The sequence below is a fragment of the Lineus longissimus genome, chromosome 1 (assembly GCF_910592395.1).
Source record: "Lineus longissimus chromosome 1, tnLinLong1.2, whole genome shotgun sequence".
Classification (NCBI taxonomy): Eukaryota; Metazoa; Nemertea; class Pilidiophora; order Heteronemertea; family Lineidae; genus Lineus; species Lineus longissimus.
This window is the reverse complement of record NC_088308.1, coordinates 6,736,002-6,761,382: the sequence shown is the minus strand read 5'-3', so window position 1 is coordinate 6,761,382 and position 25,381 is coordinate 6,736,002. Positions and strand designations below refer to the sequence as shown.

The window sequence follows — 25,381 nt, the reverse complement described above, 5'->3', positions numbered from 1 at the left end:
TTTAAATTCTTTGCCGCATGCCAATCACCGCAAAAAGAGAAAGGATGTAATGATAGTCACACGTGCCGACAATAAGAAGGCTGCTTTATAAAATGGGAATAGAAACAGAAACACTCAAGACGGCTGTTTTCCCTCTCAAACCAATTAATTAGTTCTGTTGGCATTTCTGCCCCAATTGACACATTTTTCACAAAATCTTGCCCTAGGCAAACCAGCCACTAATATCATCTTCTCAACCATGTGTCCTGCCAATCGTGATTTAAAGAAAACTGGACTCTCGACACAAAAATGGACAAGCTGACACGATTTCCGATGATGTTGATCGTCGGGTTGGAAACTTACATTAGACGCGTCTCTGGTCGCATTTTAGACACCTGCGGCTCATTCTGTTATCTTCCGTCCTCCTCTAGCTCCATGTAAGAAAATACTATTGGAGCAAGGTTACAAGACTATAAAATGCCATCCTCTATACTCCTAATGCAGGGACGTACATGTAGCGGGGGGGGGGGGGGGGGGAGGGGGAGAAAAATTCTGTTGCCACAACATTAAATTCGTATTCGACCATATTCGACCGTATTAGATCCACATATCGCACACTGGCTCGAAATAAACGAGATCTGACGCTCCGTCATAAATCTTGAAGAAAGCATTCAGCGAGCATGACAGTCGCCAATCATCTGCAAGACATCCCTGTATATTTCATCAAAAGCATCGTCGAAACGTCACTGATAAAACCTCGTATCGTTTATTTTCCTTGAAGATGACAAAATTGAACATCAGCAAGATAGTGGTAACTTCATAATAAACACGTTACAGCGGTATAGATATGACAGATGAAGGCTAAACGGGACTCAAAATTTTCGTTCTTAAAAGTCTCTGCATTCATCATGTTCATGGTGCCAAATCGATACGACCGTATTGGGTGGGAAGTAGATTTCCAGTAACAATAAATTAGACTATAAGCCTGATATTTCGTGATTGGTGAAATCGCATTTGGCCCGTACCGGCGGTATTCACTCAATTGGGCATCGTGGCACTGACATGGTGTTTTTTCAGTTTTCAATAACAAAATATGCAACACATGTATATTTTGTGATTGAAAGTTGAAAAAAACAGCATGTTATCCAGCTTTAACGCCGCGCAAGCAAGATTTAATCGCTACGACCAGCGCATGACAACATGGTGATTGTGATTAGAATGTCGCCAATGATCCACTGGTCAAATTGCAAGCACTCGTCCTGCTGTCGTGGCTCTATCGCTGGAGGTTGCAACGACCTAAATTGCTCGTTTACGCGGCGTTTTACATTCTAGACTGGGGTGAAGCATATCCTTGTTTTGTATGTAATGAACATCACGGTAACATCACACCTCTAGTATACCCGTCCCTTGGCACACCCAATGAATAGCGGAACGAGGAGTCGTGAAAAAGGTCTCGTCGCCTTGAAACTTTTCGACAATGTCTATTATAGTGATGACACTCCCGGGTTCCTCTGGGCCAAGAATTGCACGTCGAGAGGAGCTAGCATATTGATGGTGTAAATGTCAATTTGGCTCCAGGAGAATACTGATCCTCACATCTGATGTTTACTCTCACGGCCAGGGTATACACACTCAGCAAGCAGAAGACGAGGGGGAATGTCATCATGGTCAAGGACATAAAGTATATTGCAAGTCCTTAATCAGCTGACCCTTGGCCTTAGCACCTTAAACCACCATCGAACAATATAGTTAGATTTGCTAGCCACGCTAACTAAATTTACTATTACACACACGTTTCAATAGCATGCTGTAGATTTTATAAATGGAAATGAAATTGCTTTGATTCCATGGCCTGCTGGTTGGGTAAATTGATGTTTGTAAGAGGTTCACAGCATGCTAAGCCTCGACGAAATATGATTAGAGAAACCGCCATTGCCTGTGACATTACCGAGTAACGGTGCTTTGACTTGTAAACTTTTTAATGAAGTCTTTATGATAAATGAAGCAGCACAACTGTGCATAACTGAATGTCATATTATACTACATGAATATGAAAAAGAGATATACTTATTAAGAAATAATTACGAATACTGCTTTGACCCATTTGAATCAGTACCACGATCGTCAGAAGTAGAAACTAAATCAAAAACAGCTACTGCCTTCCATCAAAGTGGCAATCACACAAAATTTCTCCAAGACCAAAATAAACAAAGAATACGGTACGTGGTTTCAGAATCGACGCTCCGAAAATAGATCATCACAGTCTTTCAATAATTTGTTGAAAGACTTTGGCTGGAACAACTAATCAATGGTTAGTTTCACTAACTATTCTTCACAGTCTACCCGATAAGTTGTTTTGACTAGTTTTCATTAGCGAATTATACAGTAAATGGAAAAATAAACAATCGGATGGAATGGATTGTACATGTATTTGTATTTTGAGATGCTTTTATAGACTTATCAGTGTCCGACACAATGTGCATCCTCGGGTACGCTCGGGCGCCTTGAAAAGAACTCGGCCAGTTCATCAACTGAAACTAAAACAACATTGAACAAGCGTCAAACATAGGTTTCTAAACATCAGGCAAAATATTTACAAAAACAATGGCCGATTTGTAAAAGAACATAAAAAAACATGTATATAATTATCAACATCATGTATTCACAGAATAAGCTAACACTCTGATTTGGTGCTTCATGTACATGTAGTGCATTGCATCATAACAAAGGGCTGAATATAATTGATTCCAAATAATTTGAGATGTTAGGAGTAATGTTGTATAAAAAAGTCGTGGTGCCATTAAATCGCTTTTTTGTAAGCTGAGATAATGTTACTCTCGCGAACCATGCACATCCGATACACGTACAAAGTCGCCTCAATGCAGTCGTTGAGCAGGTAGGTATCGAACGGAAATTGCAACATTCGAACAGTTATCACGAAAGTTCAAAAACTTAGCGATGATTTATGTACAGTTCCCGTGTTGCAACATCGTTTCAGACGCCAATAGCTTTAAAAATATACATAATCCACCTATAGATATGACTCAAGTCGTCTTTACCGCCAAGGTTTTGCATCTCATTCTGTACATTTCAAGTGGGTATAAAACCATGAGTGTCGGGATGATCCAATATATTTAGCAAACTACAATAAGGTTAGTACTTAGATACTTGCCAAGGATTGTTTGACTTGTAATCAACCATTATTTTATTCCCAGCCGTAAATTTCCATGTGTTCGGATACCGGTTATATCATGATCTCAGACAACTTGTTTCCATTGCTCACATTTCAGTGTGTGCCCTTCAGATCTACGAAGGCCGACATGAGTAGTTGTAGCAGTAAGGCGATTCAACCCAGTAGATGTCGCAACTGCTTCTTACAGTTATACAAAATGATTTGGAACTTCATCAACGTTTGATTCGGCCAGAAAAATGTGATTCATGTATACGAATAACGCATTCCCCTTCTGGATGATGGTGCTTTTGTCGCCGTTACTGGGAAAAAAAACAAACAGCTTATATAGATACGTAGAAACCGAAGTTTGATAGAAACCTCATTATCACCATGTTTATGCTGCGTCAGTCAGGTGATGAATCCAATACTGCGCCGACAGAGAACGAAAGTGTGACACAATTAACTGATGGCCCGCTCATCTACGACCAGTCAAGCTCTGGCACTGGTGTTCTATATACTGTAAGTAGCGCCATCGAAGTTTATATCCAGCCAATACTTGCTGTTCTAGGTGTGGTTGGAAACGTGCTATCATTCAAGATACTTTCCTTGCCAAGCTACAAACACCAATCGACATGTATCTACATGAAAGGCATGGCTGTCTCGGATTCCATGCTGCTTGTTTTCTACGTACTCCAGCGCGCTGTTATATCTATCATAAATAAAGAACTCCGAGCGTGGGACGGTTTCAAATGGCTTTGTAGGCAGTATCTGTTTTGGTACAACTACGCAGGATCTGTGTCCGCCATAACTTTGGCAATAATGACTCTGGAGCGCCTTTTCGCCTTGATGTTCCCTTTAAGAGCTAAAACATGGTGCAGTGTCACGAAAGCTAAGCGTATTGTCATCTTATTGTTCGCCGTTTTAGGTGCTATCATGTTACCTTTAAACTTTTTCCGTGAACGACAAGCAAAAGTGGATGGTTGGCTTTGTCCGTTTCATTTTAGTGGCGACCTAATGGCCATTCATGATCACCTCATGTCGACCCTCAACATCTATATTCCATTCATTACGATTTTTCTAAGCAACATCGGAATTATACTTGTTTTCAAAATAAGTGCACAGCGTCGTCGTAACTTGGCAGCCGCTTCGGAGACAGACACAAATAATCAGGTTATTCGGATGCTGATTATTGTATCCACAGTCTTTTTAGTTTCTAGAATACCAAGCCCAATCAGGAAATTTACATGGTTGGAATTTTGGTCACGCGGCAATGGGCAGCGCACCCCTTACTTTTCTGCCTTACAGCGATTCAGCGTAACACTGACCACCACCCTTGATTTCTGCAATTTTGCTTTAAATACTTACTTCTACATTTTTTCTGTGAAGAAGTTCAGGCAAGATGCAGCGAGTCTCTGCTGTTGCGGAAGTGAGAAACAAGGAAAATTATCTGCGGCTACAGGTCAATGATAACGCAAATACAACATCCGTATGTCAATGCGAGCTCTGCCTAAACATTGCTAACGGCCCTACCAAGACCTGTGTTTCATTTTCCCAATCATCCTTTTTATGATAATGCTAACCCGAACTCTAATCTGTCTAGCTATACTTATGCTTTTTGTATTTTTGGTACCATTTCGAAAGAGGGTACATTTGCACGTGGTCACACAATTCATTCTGTTTTATATGAACTTGTGAGGCAAATGGACTCGATCACTCGGAAAGTTAACAGTTTAAGATTAGAACATATTGCAAATGCAGGCCCTTTGGTCAATGTTTTCCTCGGGCAGTGGTGGAGAATATCCTAATCGGTGTACTCTGTTAAAGGGGCATCTTGTGTTGTGGAGGCTTTCCACCGGCGTTATTGGTCTGGAAATCTGATTAATAAGCAATCGGATAATGTTCAATAATTACGATTGCGAATTTCTCATCTTTTTCTGATCATATTCGACTTAAGAAAGTTCATTTGTACAGCAATTGCTTTCAAAAAGCAGTGAGGGCGCTGTGTGTGTTAAAACAATCGACAATCAAGCAGTTGACTTTATCACATACAAAATTCAATATAATTTCATAAGATTCTCAGTTAAGATCTTATTTAGATTCGTGTACTGTTCATATTGCACATTTTTCAGAAGATTCTTGTCAGATTTACTAAAAATCTTACATTAATCTTAAAGATTGTACATATACATGTTTACGAAAGTGAAGATCTTTGCTAAGAATCGTATCGGGGTTTTCGACCGTGGTATACTGACGAAGTCTCAAAATTACAAACTAGTAATCTGCTTACCGACGGCAGACTGCATTGAATGTCTATCAATCGTTTAACCTTGACCTGACCGGGCTACCGTGACATTTACAATAAATTGTACTCAACATGAACCTTTCAAATGAAAAATGTCACTAATATTAAATCTTCTGATTTCAGTTTTTCAGGATTTCAGTTAAATCTGGTTGCTGCGGGGGTCAGTAAGTAACTGTAGCCCTATATTTCATTTTATGGCCCCTCAGCAAGTAATTTGAACTGGAATCCTTGGGTGAATACACCGCACTGACTGTCTAATGTTTAGACTGGTATAATTGATCTCCCCAGGTTGTATAACTAGATAGTGCACCCACGAACAAAGGGAAGAAGAATTCGTTCCTTCAAATATCTCTAATGTGATAGACAAACCATGTGGGTGTCCGAAAGACAATACGTCTGTCTGGAAATGACAAGGCTAATGATATACGACGTCCAACTGACTTGCCCACACTGACTATCCTATCCGAATTGGTTACGTCCCCAGCCGCTCTTGGAATAATAAACTTAAGGTAACAGGGACAGACCGTCCAGCATCCATACCAATGTGGCTATAACCTGACGTGAACATGTCACGGGCGAAAACATAATAGGAAAAGAAAAAAACCCGGAATTCGACGGGACTGGACAGACCAATATCATCACATGCTGGGCAATGGACCTAATGAACCATAGTCTATTTGAGCAAGAGAATCCTGCAAACATGACGAAGGCAATTTGGAAATCAATACATGTATAGGTATTGTTGGGCACGTCTTCGCAGCTGCTAGTTCCCTCTTTGATCTATTGGCAACCCTACTGCTGTAGCTGATTCTTGCTTGGTCCATTTTGATTGGCGGTGTTCGTTTATTTCAATTCAAGTTTTTCAAAAGCGAAAACAAAAAAAACATATTTGGTCAATGTGTGGCATCAATCGGATAAACGGGTAGAAGGCGACCTCTTTTGTCAGTTTTTTTGATTGTCAATATAGTATCTGTCCATTCTGCTGCTACATGTATAGACCAAACGACACAATCCTTGTCTGGATCCCGGAATAACATTTGTGGTGTTCGCGATATTTCAATGTTTCCATACAACGGAGAGGAAGAGAATCCATATACAATTTAAATATATATACCATATATGAGAGAGAATCTATGATTTTTTCAATGAGGGAAACAGACTGAGAAAAAGGTGTCAATCTTTCTTTCAGCGCTCCCAAGCAATCAGGAGAATCACTGAGAAACGAAAAACCTCAGAAACGTTACACCGGCAACAAAGAAAGGGGTTACCAATGATTTTCAGATACGAATGACCAATCAGTCACTGAAATGTGTGAAAGATAAAATATGTATGTGAGGATATTATATTCACTCCTTGTCACAGATTGATCTTGCCCTCTCTCATCACGAAGTCGATATCATTCTACATAACACAATACTACTGATGCTGGGGTCATTAGTTTTCGCCTCACAAAACATTCCAAACATTATCCAAATGGCCAACGAGATGGAAAAGAACATAGCCGTGGCATGTAATGAAGTGAAAGGCCAATCACAAAATAATGAAAGGTCTTGGCTTGAATGGGACCAATGTCGGGGAGAGATCATGCCTTTCAATCACACTCGCTGGTGGTTTTTGTCCTAGCCATCCATTGTGTAGCCTTTAGTATTTGACAATGCACCATGTCCAGTATGTCTAGCTTCATGGAGCTATTCATGTTAGTAAATTTCATTAGGGATCCTGAGATGGGCAATTTAACATTAGATATATATGTTATGGTCGCGGGCAAACGGATATGCAAAAGAAGATGCGCCGGGCGGTGACTACTGCCCGGTGTTAGTTAACGACATACCCTTCTTTGCCATGGCTGAAAAGCGCCAAAGGTTCTGCTAATTACCATGCTCTGAGTTATCGACATGTGGTGACTCTCTTTTACCTGTTTGTTGCTTCCCGGCAAAGTCCATTCGAAGAAGTGAACAAATGTAGCCTTGGCGAGCTATGAGCATCTGCTCTGCTGACATGTCTGATCCGATGATAAGGCGAACGGCAAATTCAGAAAAGCCACCATCCAAGGATTGATTGATGAATTGGTCTTGAGAATCAATGCAAATGTCAGTGCTGAATACAGTCCGAGGGAGATGTCACGCGCTGACCTTCAATAAGGACATGATGAAGCGGACAATCATTACTGTGTCAGTATAACCAGCTCTCGTAATCAGGGTTGTGTCCTTAATTATACTATCGCGTGCTCAATGAATAACTGACAGCTGTCTTAGTATAGTTGACATTTCTCCATGCCTAACTTTTTCTCAGGCTGTTCAAATGCGTTCTACTTGTCACTCTTCTTCTTACACTTTGTCAATCCCTTTATAATTAAAAAAAACCGATGTGTAGTCCAAACAGTCAAGGGCAGCGACACATCTGATATTCTCCTGACCAACTTTAGGCAAGCAAGCCTTATGAAGAGCAAAGAACGACAAAGAACGGAAAATGTAAATTTTTAATGTACTTTATAGACGTTTAAAAAGTATTCCCTGCTTCCTCTTTCGACTAAGTATAAAATATTATTAGGTTTTCTCGCGTAAAAATAAATCGGCGCAGCATTTGATGATACCAGACACCTTCGTTTGTCCTACTTCGTCGTTCGTACGGGTTGTGGAACCTGCCTGATAAAGAGCAATGGGGTTAAAGACTAATCACAAAACTGCTGGAGCTGATTGATAGGTCTTGGGTATTGAATGGACCAACGTTCTATGCAATCTTGGAGAAACGTCACTTTGACTTCTCGCTTTACAAAGGAGGAGAATATGATTGAGCTAGTAATCAGCGTCCAGTTATCATTGTCGTGTGCTTCTTAATCCCACTATATGTATATGATGTCTCTCTTCATCCTGGGACGTGTACCGAATGAATAACTGCCAATCTTGTGCCGCCTGCTCGGGCCACTTGGTCACGCCTTAGTCGGGCTTATCAGTAGAGCAGACGAAATCTCTCGATTGATGTATTTCATGCTGTGGTAGTAATTAACAACAAACATGACAGAATAAGTCGTGCTGGGAAAAGGAGATGTGCCAATCCACATCAAACACGAAGATGGTTGAGACGGTATTTGGCATAAGCCAATGCCTTACTAACGGGATATCTATATACAATGTACTATTATCATGTAGTTAAAAAATACTTTGTTTCCTGTTTTTAGAAGTTTCACAGCATTTTATAAACCGAGTCTAGAGATCATGAAAGTAACCACCATTTGCCTGAGACGTCACTGAATATCGGATGGCGATCTAATGAGGCAATTGTGGAAATGTATTGACTGGCACAGCATTGTCGATTGCAGAATAAGTGCATTAACTGACAATAGAGTGAGTAAGTCGATTAATTACATTCTTGGTAGATTTATGACCAGATAATCTACAAGATTGTATATAAGTATATTAGTGTTTTGGTCGCGAAATAATTGGCTTTGTGTGGACGTGGATGAGATATGGGTATGCTATAGCGCCTGTTGAATTGTCAGCTAACAAGCTCACCAGAAACTAATTCAAATATTAAATCATCAAGAATGAATCAGCTGAGTTTTTTCCCTCATATTTCGATTGACTGGTACTAGCTGAAAGAAAACCAATCATAGCTCAGAGCATATCTTTGGCAGAATTTTTTCTTTCAATCTTGAGGCATTGCCGTCTGCGATGACAGTTGGTACCCAGGTCGAAAACCCCGAATGGATTCTTAGTTATGATCTTCACTTCCGTAAACATGTATGCACATTATTATCAAAAGATGAATTAATTAAATGTAAGCTTCTTAGTAAGAGCTTAACTATAGGAATCTAACAAGAACCTTCTGAGAAATGTACAAGGCACAGTACACAAAACTGAAACAAGACCTCAAGAATTGAATGAGAATCATATCGGAATGTTTGACTTGAGATAAGGTCTATTGCTAGAATGTCGAGGAGAAATACATGTACATGTATCTTGAAACAAACATGGCGTATCCTCTTGACCTTCAAATGATATCCACTTGGCTTTTACTCTGATCCTCAAACCATCGGCACTGACAATGCTTAACTCCGAAAATCCTGGTCGCGAAGCGAAGTAACATATGAGCTATTTTGACTTGATTTGTATGCTGTTTTTTTTTCGTGGCTGGTTTATATCGGTTGAGAGTTACCCAAACCAGATACAACGATTCTCATTAATCAGACATAACGTTGTTTCATTAATTCAAGTGATGCGTAACTCAGAATGATTCGATCAAGATCATTTCCTTTCACATAAACAATGAAAAAGTCAACCAATTCGAGTGGACAGTCCTAACGCATCGGCAAAACCAAGCACACGCACTCATCGGTTATTGTACAGAAGACAGTGAAGAGAAATTGGTTTTTGGTCCGCTGCCTCATGTTTGTTTTGTTATCAGAAGAATAAGACTTTCCATTTCCCGAAGGATAATCCAACGGAGATACTCATTCTTTCAAAGAAAACACACGTAAAAAGGTACCCGTTGCTTGCGTTATAAAGTTCCAACCTTTACCCCCCCCCCCATCAAATATCTTCCGCAGATCTAGAGTGACCTCTTCAAATAGCAAGAGCAAATAGCTATGCGTTGCTGATATTAGTTCAGAGGCTGATGGAACGAGAATGATACTAAGTCTGTACATACATGTAATGTGAGAGTCGAACGTCTGTGGCCAACGGAGCCAAGACAGTGAGTGGTCATCATTCATCTTCCGCGGGGCTGTATTTCATAGGGATGACTAGATACATCATCATTATTGGGCTCGTGATGTTATCTTTATTACAAACAGACTATAACTGCTTTTCCTGTATGTTGCCATGCCTTTGGAAGACGCCTGTATCGGATGGACTGATATATACACTATTATTCGGGGCATCTAATAAATACAGCCTCGATGACTGTCAGTGTGTGCTGCAGTGTGTACATGCGTATTGAGCAATTCATACACGCTACAGCACACACTGACAGTCAGATGAACGGCATATTTTGAATTATCTGAAATTTTTCAAATTTTCGGCGAACAGGTAATTATTAAAGATTACTGCTGTGTACCATGATAAAATATAATATTATCACTATGCAAAACCGTTGGAGTTCGATTACAAAAATTTGCGATGACTTTGTAACCTTGTCGCAAATGTGGTAGCCAAGATCGCCAAACGTACACTGTAGTGCCTTCCACTATTTTACGTGTGTTGTCAGCGGGTTGATGTTCGTCAGTCGATCAGTTATGATCTACTTCATGCACTTAAGAAAAAAAACACTGGAAGGAATGATAGTCGACGTGCCTCTGTAATGTTTGCATTCTTTTTATCAATACAACCTTTTTATCGATGAAAAGTGGACAGCCCTAATCTGCCTTTCTGCCATTTGCTTTCATAACAATATTCTCGATGATTATCAACTCGATCATCTTAACACGCAGCACACGTTCCATCATCTCCGACAAGGTCCCTAAAAAGGTTTCTATCCCCTCTTGAGACCGGGCAAATGTAGACCTGTAATGGAGTCTGAATCTGTTTCAGGACGACTTTTTATAAGCACTGTCCAGTTCTGCAGCCCTGATGAATAATGCTACCACTATACCAGGCAATATCGCCAGGTAAGTAATGCAGCAACTTTGTAAAGAAGATTTTTATGGTGAGATGTTTGGTTTTCTGTCCTTGTGGTAAGGTTGTTTGTACAGTGTACTTGTTATCCTCTCAAGAAGAAGACTTGTTGATATGATATTCTCCTAAAACTAATGCTGTTTACACGTAATGTCATGTCTGCTACTGGTATACTGCAGCTGAATATCTATTGATAAATGGAGTTTTTATGATTGGGCATTGCACCAGATTGGGCGTTGGCCAGGCAAGTAAAAGGACAGCTCACATAAGAATGCACGGAATACAAGTATAAAGTCAAAGTGGGCCAGACTTGTTCCATTTGGTAAATAAACGACAACGTCTGTCATGTCATTACAGGTTTAGGAGAGTCAACACCCAGCACTTTTTCACTGAATTTAGTCTCTTGAAATCTTGAAATCGCTTCATTAAATTGAACACGATCCATTCACAAATATAACTCGTTCATTTCGAATGATCTAATTGCCACTTTTCAACTGATGACGAGATTCATTACAGCATTTCAACCACATCATCATCTCGTCAATCAAAACACGAACCTTATTTGGCGCTGATTACGAAACCCAATCACCGCTGAGGACTGATATCTACCCATCAGAGGCAGATGTCAACTATCCAGGAGGACATCTGATATTTCTTCTTCGGTAGAGCTTATTATCATACATGAAAACCTTTGAAGGAGACCAGATCGAGTTTACCCGGAACAGTAAGGTTAGATTAATCTTCATAATTTGACGTTGCCCACACATGGACGTATTCCACCATAGGCCTAAGCATGCGTACGAGCACCATTTTGAATCTTTCAGAAAAATTCTAAAATGACTACCTGAACTGCCGTCTTGAAAATTTTTACATCCACTCAGAGTGCATTCACCACTACCTGCTGCTTTTGAGACGATGTATGATAAGCAGTTTACTGTTATGTATTGATACGAGCCATAGGTTTATTTCTCATCTGATTAATTAGTTTGTCAATCCGGCATTGGCTGTTATTCCGGTGTTCATGCGTGCGATCAGACGTTTGCTGATAATACTGCTCGTGAGACGTATTTTTTAATTCTTTTTCCAATCTACCCGATGACATTGATTCACGTGTTTTCAGAAATGGAACATTCACAAATATTCCTTTACTCGTTTCCATAGTTGATTTATAGGAAAGGCTGAAAGTGAGATCATCCTTCAAATTTGCAAAATTCGGGATCGGCGATTTACGATCGAACCGGGAATATTTTCCTAACGTTTTCTGTACATGTCTTAGCGAATCAAAATGTGTCTTACGGGGGCGACGGCTTGACCTCTAAGGCTTTTGATTGGTCAATCGTCAGAAAGGGGCCGTCAGCGTCGTCCTTTAATGGCATGTACAAATTAGGGCCTACCATGTCAGTGGTGTATTGGAAAATAGTATCATGGAAGTAAACGATTGGGAGAAGGACGCAATCCGGTTGGTGAAATAGTCACATGTTACCGCATTGCCCTTTCAATCCACTATCCACACTAAGGTGCTATCAATATAACGGTTATATAACGATTTTATCAAAGCATCCTGTCTTTTCCACCTGCATACCCAGCCAAAGCTGTGCCAGGAATTTCAGCTGATCCCTTCCAAGGTGTGTTTCATATCATCAGAACATTGTGACTACGGTCCTTTGATGACTGTAAGCCGGATCATTAATACAGTTGACAAAACCCAACTTCCTGTCGCCGGCTGCCGCGACAAAGGTAGTGCACCATTACGAATATAATCGAAAGAAAGACATGACATTCGCAGCTCTATTTAACCACCCAACGTGCCTTATACATTAGCAGAATTGAAATTGCTGGGAGAAAAAGATCCCTTAGAAAGCAGAAACTCAGTGGCCCAGAATTCAACTTGCTGCATTTGATTTGAGGCCGGCGATTGTAAACGAGTGAGTCTGGCTAATTTGATTAGTCGTTCGTGACTGTCGCGGGTTTGCTGTTTGGCACTTAGTCATGTTCGCTATGTCGGAATCAGCCTTTTCTTCTTTTTCTATTCAGCTGTCATCTATGATGTACAGAGTGTAATGGTATGTGGATATAGTATCAGAGTGTCAGAGTATAGTCTGTTCACCCTTACTAGAAATAAGGGTTTATGAGCTTTTGCAAAAATATATAAAGGTTTTTCGGCCAACACAGATATGCACCCCGTACAGTTTTTTTGGTAAAATGAAAAACCTATTAGTGGTTTTTGAAAATATGAAAAACCTCCTCTGAGGACTTTAAGAACGGACTATAAGAAAAAACATATTATCAACATCTGATGCCTCCAATTACACCATATAGAGTACAAATATGTGTCTCTTATTTGCCAGTACCACTATACTATGGGAGGGGGCGGGAATGTTAACAAGTACTTTCAGCCTGCTTCGCTAAATGTTTGAAAAAATCAAACATTGTTCGGCGCATATCAACCGGACCAAAATTGTACATACAGTGCTTCAGACAGACGCTTTCAGACCTTGAACAAGAAGGCCATATCTTGCTTTGGTCCTTTGTTTCAATTACCAGTCTATTTCGTGAACATAAGTTTTTTTCCATATCAATCACAAAATGGAAGATTTATTAAGCCATACAAGTTTTTTCCAGATTGATTATGGTTTTTTACGATTTCCCTATCAGGCGATAATTGGAATGAGATGTGTACTGTTCATAGACTGAGAAACTTATATTATATGCTGAAATCTTTTTTTTTAAGGCAGCACTACAACACGCGGAGAAGAAATGAAAAAGACGTTCTCGAAAACATTGGCGATAAAAATATCATCGAAAAAATATCTAGATCCAGGCAATGAGCGCATACGACTTTTTGTTTGCTATGATATTATCTTTTTGCAAAAGTTGACTAAGAAAACATGAGGTTTGCACTAATAGATGGACAACTAGCTCAATTCGAACTGCATTTGATTTCATATTCAAATGAGTCACCACGTGTGCACACACCATGCAATGATAATTGTGTTAAATGATTAAAATAATATGTGCTTGGAATTTATCTTCCTATATCTATAGCGCAAAGGAAAAAGAAACCGCCCAAAATTTCCGCCTTTTATAACGTCTTATGCCTTTCAGCAGACACGTTCCAGCATTCCCATCTTTTTTCATTTGTCTCAACTTAACTGAATTGAAATTCAGAGCACATGCCATAAAGCATTTGTCAATTGTCGAATCATGACGGTACACAAAGAGACCTCATACATTTAATAAGAATGCGCTTCAAATTACAATATGAAGCGCGTTGTTAAGTCAACAACATGGTATAAACGCAGTACATCCTTTTTTATCGGAAGCGTCAATTGGGCTTATGGGACGTGCAGTTGCATTTATCACAATCATAACATATTTAGAGTTCAGCGAAAACCTTCCATGCCCCTTAAAAATGAGTTGATGAAGTCCCAAAGACGCTGGAAGTGTTTCATCAGAGTACATGTATGCAATAATCCCCATATTCTTCCTCCTCGATCATTTTCAAACTAGCTTCTTGAAAAAGATACCGAGATTAAAGTGTTACGTGTAGTAAGCTTATATACGAGAGCTGAGGTAAATTGTGTTTTATGAGTATCAGTTTAATGGCTCCGTACTGCTTCCTTGTGCCCAATAGCACTCGATAGCTCCCTTGGAATGTTTCCTGACCGCGACCTATTTTGATAATCTTGCGGCCTGTATCACGGTATGTAGGAAATTCAGGTTCGATCGGTTCAGATGAAACATGATAGAAACTGTACGTTTACTTGGGGAACAAATTAAACAATGTAATTGTTTTATCATACGATGTGTAAGCTCGTCGTATCATATTCATGTTTCTTACAGCAGTTCCGTTGATGATTCGGCCGACATAATTAATGGTGGGTTTCAGTTTGTGCGACTCTAGCTGTTATTCACTGGTTAGAAAAGGGTAAGGGCTTCAAACATGTTAAAAATCTGAATGGACGCACTGTTGAAAGATGGAAATTAGAAGTCAGTCAATCACACAGAACGATAATTGGTTTCTATTTTTCATGGTTGCTAAAGTTTAATTACGTCGCTTAGAAGATGTAAAGGACTTCAGTGTGGAAATCTACAAAGATAATTCTGCTAACTTGGAATTGAAATTCAAATGTAAGTGAAAAGGCTAATTTTGTCAGTTTCGAAAGTTGATTTACATTGTAAAATGCTTTCATAATATGGCATTAAACCCAAATCCTCATATACCCACATCAAAAGGTACGCAATGCATTGGTAGTGTCAGTTTACTCGACTCTGACTGTACATTATGTTAGGAGCTTGCGCAGGTTTTTGGAGTTGTCGATGAAACTTTGGAGTAATCTGATTATGTTTGAAAGGAACGACAAACGCCTAATGGGTTGAAATCAGAGAGGCCACTGGTGTTCTAATGTTCTGCATCAAGTCAACCAATGCGGATACATTATAACGCATTGCATACTGTGAACACTATCCAGTTGACTTAAAAAGAGTTATCGAACAAGAAAAGTGTAAAACGCCATATACACACTAAAATAAACTTCATATCATTCTGAAGAGCGGCAGTCTGAACATCACCTGTACATAAATACTCAAGCAGGTTAATGCCATGATCATTTTCTAATAAGTCATGCAGCGGCTACTGCTTTCTGGTAAATTCGTCAGTGACGGCGTCGTCATGAAAAATGGTGGTGCAACACCAACCATTGCTCCAGCGAATCATGATGCGGATGTTCTCAATGCGGTCAGTGGCTTCATCGACTTTTACATACAGCCACTTCTGGCTGTTTTAGGTGTGGTTGGCAACATCCTCTCGTTCAAGGTACTCTCCCTGCCCAGATACAAACACCAATCAACATGTGTCTACATGAAAGGAATGGCTATCTCTGACTCCATGATCCTGATTTTTTCCGTACTTCAGAGGGCTATTATTGCTATACTACACGATCAACTCAAAGTGTGGAACGGCTTCCAATGGCTCTGTAGAGAGTATCTGTTTTGGTACAACTACGCGGGAACGGTGTCGGCCATGACATTGGAAATCATGACTCTGGAGCGCCTTTTCGCCATGTTGTTTCCTTTAAAAGCTAAAGCGTGGTGTAGTTGCACGAAAGCTAAACGGATTGTGATATTTCTTTTCGTAGTGCTAGGGTTCGTCATGTTACCTCTGACATTTTTCCGTGAACGGCAAGACAAGGGCGAAGGTGGGCTCTGTCCTTATCACTTTGTTGGCGAACTGACGGCCATTCATTATCACTTTGTCTCCATCATCAGTATCTATATCCCGTTTGTCGTACTTTTTCTAAGCAATATCGGCATCATAGTTGTTTTTAAAATCAGTGAGCAGCGCCGGCGAGATATGACCTCAGCCCAAAAGCCGGGCACGAACAACCATGTGATTCGGATGCTGATAATAGTATCTGCAGTCTTTATAGTTTGCCGGCTGCCAGATAAGATCAGAGTATTTTTATGGATTGACTACTGGGCACATAACTCCGGCGAAGTGACACCCTATATCTCTGCTCTTCAGCGGTTTAGTATAACTTTGACTAATAATGTCGATTTCTGCAACTATGCATTTAACACATATCTCTACATATTGTCTGTTAAGAAATTTAGGCTCGATGCGAGAGGTCTGTTTTCCAGTGGAGGTAACGAACAGCGGAAGAAACCCGCTGAGAGCGTTGTGACCGATTCGTAGGATGAAATGGTGGGCAGGGAGTGGCATCGGTGCCGCTCTTGGATTCTATTTTGAGACTGGATGTATTCTCCAAAGCAGCAGATAATATTCAAGTATATTCCCTCTGCCAGTATTGGCTTCCATTGCACGTGTAATTTACACCAAGGTAGGCGGCAGAATGCTCGAACAAAATGCCGTAAATGCGACGATTTAAAAAACATCTTCGAGTCTGCTGTAATGTAACCTTGTTTAATATTACTAAAGTGAATATCTATTCCCACTTTGAGCCGATTAAAACTGTTTAAGGCCGAAACTCAAGGCCAATTCAAGCAGTGAGAGTAGGGCCGCCTCATCACACTACTATCACTGCACAAGAAGTATAATGAGAGTACGGGTTTTCTGGCACTTTTTTGGCAATAAATTGAAAATCTATTTAATACTAAAAAGTATTGATTATTTTCGCACTTTCACGTATAATGTGTTATCAGAATCTTTATACAATTGTTCGAACAACATGATAAACGAAGTGATCTTGACAACAGCGGAAAGAACGACGCTATTGTGCTACTGTTGGTATTGAGTATAAATATATTGCCATGGTCACTGTTAAAAGGTGATAATAATGATCTCAAAATAGTTCATGCTGAGACAGTGTTGGCATGCAATAGAAGGGGGCCCTAGTAAATTCCCTAAAGCGCCATTGCAAACTGCTTTCACCTTGTTTGACCACCTAACACATTGTCAAACATGTAGATAGGCGTTGGCGTTGGCGTTCCCGGGATTTATCGAAACCTCGCTTTTCCAGCCCAACTTCGTTTAACTCTTTACATCCAGAATACAGTTTGATGTATTGCCTTTCTTGGTGCTTACAGTTAGAGAGGGGGCATGGGATCTCTAGACGAAACCACGCTGACTATAATTGATATGTCGTGATGATCAATTTTTGATGGTGCCTTAAGTCTTAGAAGTACATATTGGATCGAAATCATGGCATTTTATCCGCCAATTATTTGACAGCATTCCACTGAATACGGCGGCGTCCTTTATTCAGTCCCGTTAATTGAAGCCTGTACAAAAGCAGAGAATATTCACTTTCCGACCATCTTATTAAAACGACGGTGTCAACATTCCTCCCAAGATTAACTTTCTTCGATTTACAAATCGTTTACTCATCGGAAAATTGAGATTTTACGGTTATTGGAAATCGATGCTGTTGACAGAGGTCGATTGTAAATTGGGCTGCCATCCGGCAAATGTCAACGCTTTGATTGCACCACCATACGGAGTGGAGGCTGAAAATGAGAAGCCAAGTGAATGAGAGGAAGAACTAATTGGATAGTGATCATCAGTGTACAGGCATTTTACTTATATAAGATCCCGCAAACAGGGATGAGAAGCGAAAAGGCTATAATCGGGTGGTGTACTTTGTTGTGGTTTAGTGAAGTAAAAAAGGTGTATGGGGTAGGCGAGATGGAGTGCGGAAGTGCACGAGGCATGTGTAATGATTCGCATAGCTGTGAAAGTTCGAAATTATGTTGCATGAATGACGAAAGTGTAAATAGCTGGTGGCGAAAGTGTCTGTGTTTGTACTTGTTTGAACTACAAACACCACTATGACGATGAGCTTGGGTGCATGGCTGAGCAGTGTCAAGGGTATTTAGAGAGATTTTACTGTCTTGGCGTTAATGTTGTCGTGACGCAATTCAAGTAATAGACTTGATGAATGCATCAAGGGAGCACTAACGCTACGTATGTTATTTTTCTTTGAACAACCGGACCAAATTCGTCATAGCAATTCAGGTCAAAGATCCTGATATCCTCTTTACACGATTATTGAAAAAGTTTTTTGTTAAGATATTCACTTAGATTCATTCAAGAATCTACATGCGCATTAACAAAACTGAATAGCATGACATAGGCTGTAATTTATACCAGTTTCAATGTGTCAATATTGGAAAACTTGAGATAAGAAAATGAATGACAATTGTTGTGTATCAGGAGATCATCAGGAATGCCTTATCTCGATAAGGCAACTATTGTTGCCAGTTTGTCTTGAAAAAGGAAAGACTCAGCAATTGCAAAGTTTCAATTTGATACCCCAGTGCTCTTCAAGCTTTTGAATTCAACTGTATGGGGAACAATCGAGGATTCCTAGTTGATCCAAGTTTCAATGAGATAATATTGGAAGACTGGAGATAAGGCGGTGCAATTGTCTCTAGGAACTAATCAATCAGCCTTGCAACTGATTTATCTCAAATTGAAGCGATCGATGATCGAAATGGTTTAATACGGATATCTGGTGTTAATGAAGCTGTATTTGCGATGACCTTAAATCATTTCCTATGCTATCAACGTGGGCAAATAAGCCCGCAACTAAATTTAGGGGGAGAAGAAAGATAAAGAAGGCGCAATACCTCAGGCGCTGTTTCGAATTGGACTATCCAGTGTAATTACTGGCGGGGTCGGACGAATTGATAAATCCCTCTCTGCTGGAGGATAGCGAACGGCCGCATACTCGGCATTATGGAACGACATTTGACTAGATTGCTGTATGTAATATTTATGATGTACATCCCTACTCTCGCAATAGAGAAGGGTCAGTGGGCCGTATCCAATTTATGCAGCATACAAAAAAATACGTTGCACTAATGTAAAACTGTCAATGTTCCGCGATCGTTTTTTTGCAAAAAAAGGCAGAACATCTTTTTAATTGAAAACACCCGGCTGGAAAATATTGCGAAGCCTGTCAAAATGAAAATGATGAAAATTAAGTTTTTTTTAGAAATTCCGCGAACATTCTATCAGGTTTCACACGCATACGATATCAGAATGTTGGTGTCTGGTTTTTCTCTGTATTGATACTGCTCAATTTCTTCCCGTCAAACAATTGCCGAAGTGAAATATCTGTATTCATAGAACTATGGGCACGTTTTGCGAGGTCAAGTGATTGACGCAATGAATGTTGCCACGGACCAAATCCTTGATGATGCCAATCATTTCGAACGGGATTTGAATCCGGATGAGTATTTATCATCAGCGCAATATCCAAAGGTTGAAAGTGCTGGCGCCAGTCGCAAATCGTTTTACTGTACTTATTGGTCAGAATCGAAGCCTCCTTAATTCGGATTTTTTTTTGCTTGCATTAACGTAACTCGAATGCTGATGGGCAATGTGAGCGATAGGCGATGTGACTACGGTAGATAGTTAGCTATTTTGGAATATTTGTTGGTATCACGGCCACAGCAAGGTCGAGAAGTCTTGCTACGGTAGATTGAAAGCTTTTTTGGCGTATATGTTGGTGCCAGACAGTCGCAGCGTGGTCGAAAAGGCTGATTACTCATTGTTTTTCAGTATAAGATAGAGCAACACACACTTATTTAATTAGAAGCAGTCGCTATTCGTGTTCTTTTGGGGGTGACTGATCATCTTCAAACGAGTGCGGCTCTTGTGCAGCCCCGGACGTAGATGTATATGCCTTCGAACCGGGGACGCTTGGTTCGTTGGCAAATGCCATATCCATAAAACAACGGGGATTTCTTCATCATGATCTTACAATGTACACAGGGCTCAAAGTTATTGACGAGAAACCAATGATCACGTTCCCCCGGCCTTATGGCTAGAATATGTCATACCCTACACACATGAACGTATTGACGCCGCCACTTAGCTGTGAACTCTAATCCCCGAGAAGAAAAGGACCCTAATGAGCCACTGATGGCTTGTCATCATGTCGAATGAGAACGAAGAAAACGCTACCCAAGATGGAATCTGATTACCGGCCGGGACCCAGTTATATTAATCTGCTGAACACTCGTAACGATCACTAGTGAAACATCCGTGGCCTTTTCACCATAATCGTTGCCTCATCACCTTTTCACCTGTTCTTTACAACTCCCTTTCAAATTTACTTCGGATGATAACGAAAGTTTTTCCGAGTGTCCAGATTTATACAGGGTGTGTTATTGAGTGAGAGATGTTTTCACTTCAGATGATAACGAAACTTCTCTTGGGTGTCAGGATTGATATATAGTGTGTCTTTGAAGATTGATTTAGAGAGTGTCTTTGAGTGATTTTTTGACTTCAGATAACAACGACCGACACTATTCTCCTGAGTGTCCAGATTGATATAGAGTGTGTCATTGAGCGATTTATTTTACCTCAAGTGATAACGTAACTTCTCCTGGGTGTGAACTGGCCGAGACGTTACAAATTCGTTTACATGTACAATATCAAAACGTCCCGTTTTTCAACTAGCGTAAAACATCGGCCAAGTTAGCGCAATCAGTCACATTCATCCCCCTTCAAAATACATAACACTGGATGCAAGACAGCAAAATGGAACGTGGATGACTTTGTAACTAAACTTTTGTAATTCGTATTTTGTATTTTGTACGATTCGCAAAACCTCACTATTCAGAATCTTTGAACTCGTCAAAGTTGCACTGCATCAACCCTGTGGTCCACAGCACAAAAGAAACCGACGCTTTGTCACTAACAGGCTACGGAAGTCTCAAGGAGGATACCGCGGTGACGTCACATCACGTGATCCCGACCCATATTAGTGATCGCTATGGCCAATCAGATTCAGTCTACTGACAGCACCAGCACTGAACACATCCCCACGTCTCACTGTCTGGTGCGCTCCTGTACACAAAAACACCAATAGACATGAAATATTGCAATACCTAGTATGGATTCTTCCTGTGTAAAATAAAATTTACAGAGCAGATTAACTTCCACGAATAAAAAAGACGTTTGACGTGGCCAAAGTGCGGAAATAATGTCTCCGCTAAAATACACTACGAAATACACTAGGCAATGCACTACGCAATATACAGTAGAGATGCAGTTGAGTTTGTTATTGTTTTGACTTAGAAGCCCGCCCATATCATAATATATTCATGTATTCATGAAGTATGAACTCATTTCTGTCCCATACAACTCTAAGAACAGTCAATTTCTCCTTAAATCATCACCGAAACCGCGATATCCGCAGGAAGATTTCGTTCTAGTGTCCGAAAATGCATGATCTTACAGGGGCGCTAACTCGACAAATAGAGGGGATCTATGGGGATCTATGCGAGTTTTAGGTATTACAGGTCTCGAACTTGTAAAATCTGTAAACATGACTCCAAATCCCATTATGATAATGAAGAGATTGCCCCATATCTGGGAGACTGTTTTGAAACCATCGCTAATTTTGGAAGATCGGTGCCCGGCTATTTGGTTTAAAAAACCCTATTTTTCCCCATCAAAACAGCACTTTTCATTATTCAAATGATAGCTTATTGTCTGAAGACTTATTTCATAGCAGAAAAGTACTAATAACTCTGATTTGATGCGAAAAATCTAACTTTTTTGATGACTTGATTTTCCCTTGGCCGTGGATCGAGTTTGTTTACAATATGCAGCGCCATCTTGGAAAAGCCGTGACGTCACCGCGGTATCCTCCTTGCGGAAGTCTAGTCTATGATACGATTTAATGTAAGTAGGTTCAAGTAGTTTTTTATTTCCAAAAGGCAATCAAAATCTTAAATTTATAAACATGCAATGGATACGCCATCCTTGTTGACTGATAGCACTCTAAAGACGGGGGAAACCGCGCCGCAATCGTTAGACCTTGTTGAAAATGCTGGGAGATAATTAAAATCTTGATTTCAATCTGATTGCCACTCCGCATTCAATCTCATCTTGCTCAGAGAAAGTCTAATGATATGCAGCTTTCACCAGGCATGGTTCTGTTGTGCTAAGTCACTGATCAAATTACGCATTCACATAAGTGAATTAAGAATGGCCAGAAATCCCATACCCAAATTGTCCCTTTATACACAATCCATGTCAAGTATTTGTTCGCTTTGTGCCTGATTCATCAATTACATTGATGTCTGAGATGTCGTCGTGGATGAACCGCAACATCAAACGTATTCACGGTGACGCTACACTTTAATAGCATTGGGTGACTTTGAAACCAATACTAGTATGCCCACTGATAGGATCACCTCGCCGCTAAGCTGTCGCTGTCGGGCTAAAGCGATCATATCGTTGGGCTGATGGAAGGTAAGAACAAAAGAAGGTCTAACATTACAGTTGGCGTTGATGGTATCATAGGCACTGGAAACTAATTTCATGCTGTGGGGTCACAGGACACAAAATTGTTTGAGTTCGTAACGGTATTGGAATTGTCCGCTATCGCCATTGGCCACTACTATGGTGATGATGCTGTCAGTATCTTGAGAGCATTCTGTCTCCATGAGGTAGTCGAATCTTTACGACTGTAAATCCTTTCGGATCAGAGCATCATTACAATATTCGGAATGTTGTAAACAAATTGTGAAAGTTCACTTTTGCACGAAATTCGATGTGCCTGAAAACATTACGGGGTGTTCTCGGAAATACAGAGGTAACAATATCTAGTTATGGTACATTATGGCACAATAATGGTCGCTCCCCCATTTCGCTCGTTGCGTTGCGTTGCGCAAAGTCCAGGAAGCCATCAGTACAGTTCACTTGGTAGTAGCCTATGCTAAATCTTTGTATATTCAGTTGTTATTTGAAGCTATGTTACTAATGGCTGCCTCGGGCGATACAAGGTTATTGTAGTCTGGACGATCACTGTTGTTGGATGATAATGCATTGATAACCAAAGAGAGGTAGTTTTCAGGTTCACTGCAATTAATCTTTATCCTCTGGAATTATCATTCCCCAGAACAAAATTCCTTGTCTTGCAGCCGAAAATCCTTTTTAACTCTTCAGAGGATTTTCACCGTCCAATTCATTACAACCGATATTACTTATAGTTGAAGTTCAATATACCTTTTGATTTCTGTCCCTAGACAACACGTTAAATGAGTCACTTTAAGCAATATTGGGGAAGTAAGCTACGGATATCAACATAATCTAATCCGCCCTTAGTTCTAGAAATATAAGAAAATGTTTCGCAGTGTCGCATCTTCCATGCCAATAAAGGCATACGCATCGAAAGCGGCCAATTGCAAGAACCTCGCTCAGGCGAGTCCTTCCCATTCGATTATGCACAGGTGGTACTCGTCAATAGATAACAACCTTCACCAGCAATTCGACGGTCAGACGATAAACCATTGGGAACGTTATTGTGTATCCATTGTGTGAGGGGAACGTTTTCTGGGCCACCCTCCAGATCGGGATGTAACCGTAGGCCTGCCGGAAATTCACAAGCCATGTCCAAAACTGCCTCACAACGCAACGAATCTGAAAATCGTTATCAGACATCAGCATTAGTATAATATATGTACTACTTGTGGCGGCGCTTAATGGCAAGCCTGAGTGTTTTCCTCAGGGCAAGGTAAAATCTACGGCCAAGCTGTCCCTTTAATGACATTTCTAGCTCAGTCGGAACATAGCGCGATGGCGGTAACTGTGGCTATGGCCCCCGTCGTGTTACTTAGTTAAGGGCCAAATAGATAATAAATAATTGCCCTAAGGCTTGCTTCATCCCCAGGGTTATTAATTAATCGAGCATCGTCTTTCGTGACCAAGCCACTAGGCCAATTACCTGCAGAATATCGAGAATCGTGTAAACGGTGATTAAAAGGGTCCAAAGGCCAAACATTGCTCATCACGCTATGGGAATTCCGTTTCCAGGGACTAGTTCCCATGATGTCACACTATAGCTACATCTGCCACATGCAACATGAACAACTGACTGGAGCTGCCAATGGGTGTGCTGTAGAAGGAGCAATGGAGAATATGAAAAATAGGATGAAACCGAAATCTAAAAAAAACTTTGGCACCAAGCTAAGAAACACCATATATAAGCAACCGGCATTTCAAGGAAAGCCATCCATTTCACCCTTTCAAATCGACTTGACCCAGTCCATGCGTACTATTTTGACCGTTGACACTGTTCTTAATTACTTGCTACCCCCTTCGCGATTCGTGCGCCTCGAAGATGAGCCTATTCTGTCATTCACTCATCCCCTTGCAAAGCCTTGTTGCGTACAAATCGGCCACCGGAATGAGATAAATGTGCTACACGATACTTCATTACAAGAAATAGAAAAGGGCTCCTATGTCGGTATCAAGACTCCATCTCCGGCTTAGGAAACACTATATGGCGGCAGATGTTAATGAAGGACACAACAGTTCAGCACTGGCCTGGGTCCATCACTGTACGTCTAATGGGCTTATCATCCGATGTCGTGGTACTCTGGTTCTCGTGGAACATACCATCTCTCCGTCTGATTAGTTGTCGGGAGGCTAATATAATGGCAAACATTTATGGTAACTGGAATTGTATAACTTAGAGCGAACGGACAAAGCTAGTGCGTATACTTTTATCTGGTTGTTATACATACTTTTTTCTCTTATATCGCCGGCCCGTTTTATCGTCAAGTGATATCTTAAATGATATGAGAACAGAGCCCGTGTTGCCTTCATGCAACTTTGTATAAAAAAACAAGATAAAGGCGTCCATATGCGCCTTGTTTTCGAAAATTGTAGCGGCTTGTGATATTCAATATCGTTTGCCACTAAAGGGAAGTTACGTGTAACGCCTTTTAAAGGACATATTTGAAGTCTGTGAGTTGTACCCTCGTGTGTCGGCATGACAATGTAGAGTTGGTACCGAGTGGGATAAATTTCAATAAACATGCCTGATGATCGAT

General features: G+C 40.5%; 1 protein-coding gene across 4 annotated transcripts in view; it reads left to right on the top strand.

Moving 5' to 3' along the window:
* Window positions 1-25,381, top strand: part of LOC135487135 (RYamide receptor-like) — a 91,617-nt gene that overhangs the window by 19,831 nt on the left and 46,405 nt on the right. For 3 of the 4 annotated variants that reach the window (XM_064770560.1, XM_064770569.1, XM_064770551.1), the window contains exon 2: window positions 10,982-11,058. The exons of the other annotated variant lie outside the window; for it this stretch is intronic. The gene's annotated coding sequence lies outside the window, so the exon portion shown is untranslated. The remainder of the gene's footprint in view (window positions 1-10,981; window positions 11,059-25,381) is intronic. 4 annotated transcript variants of the gene reach the window in all.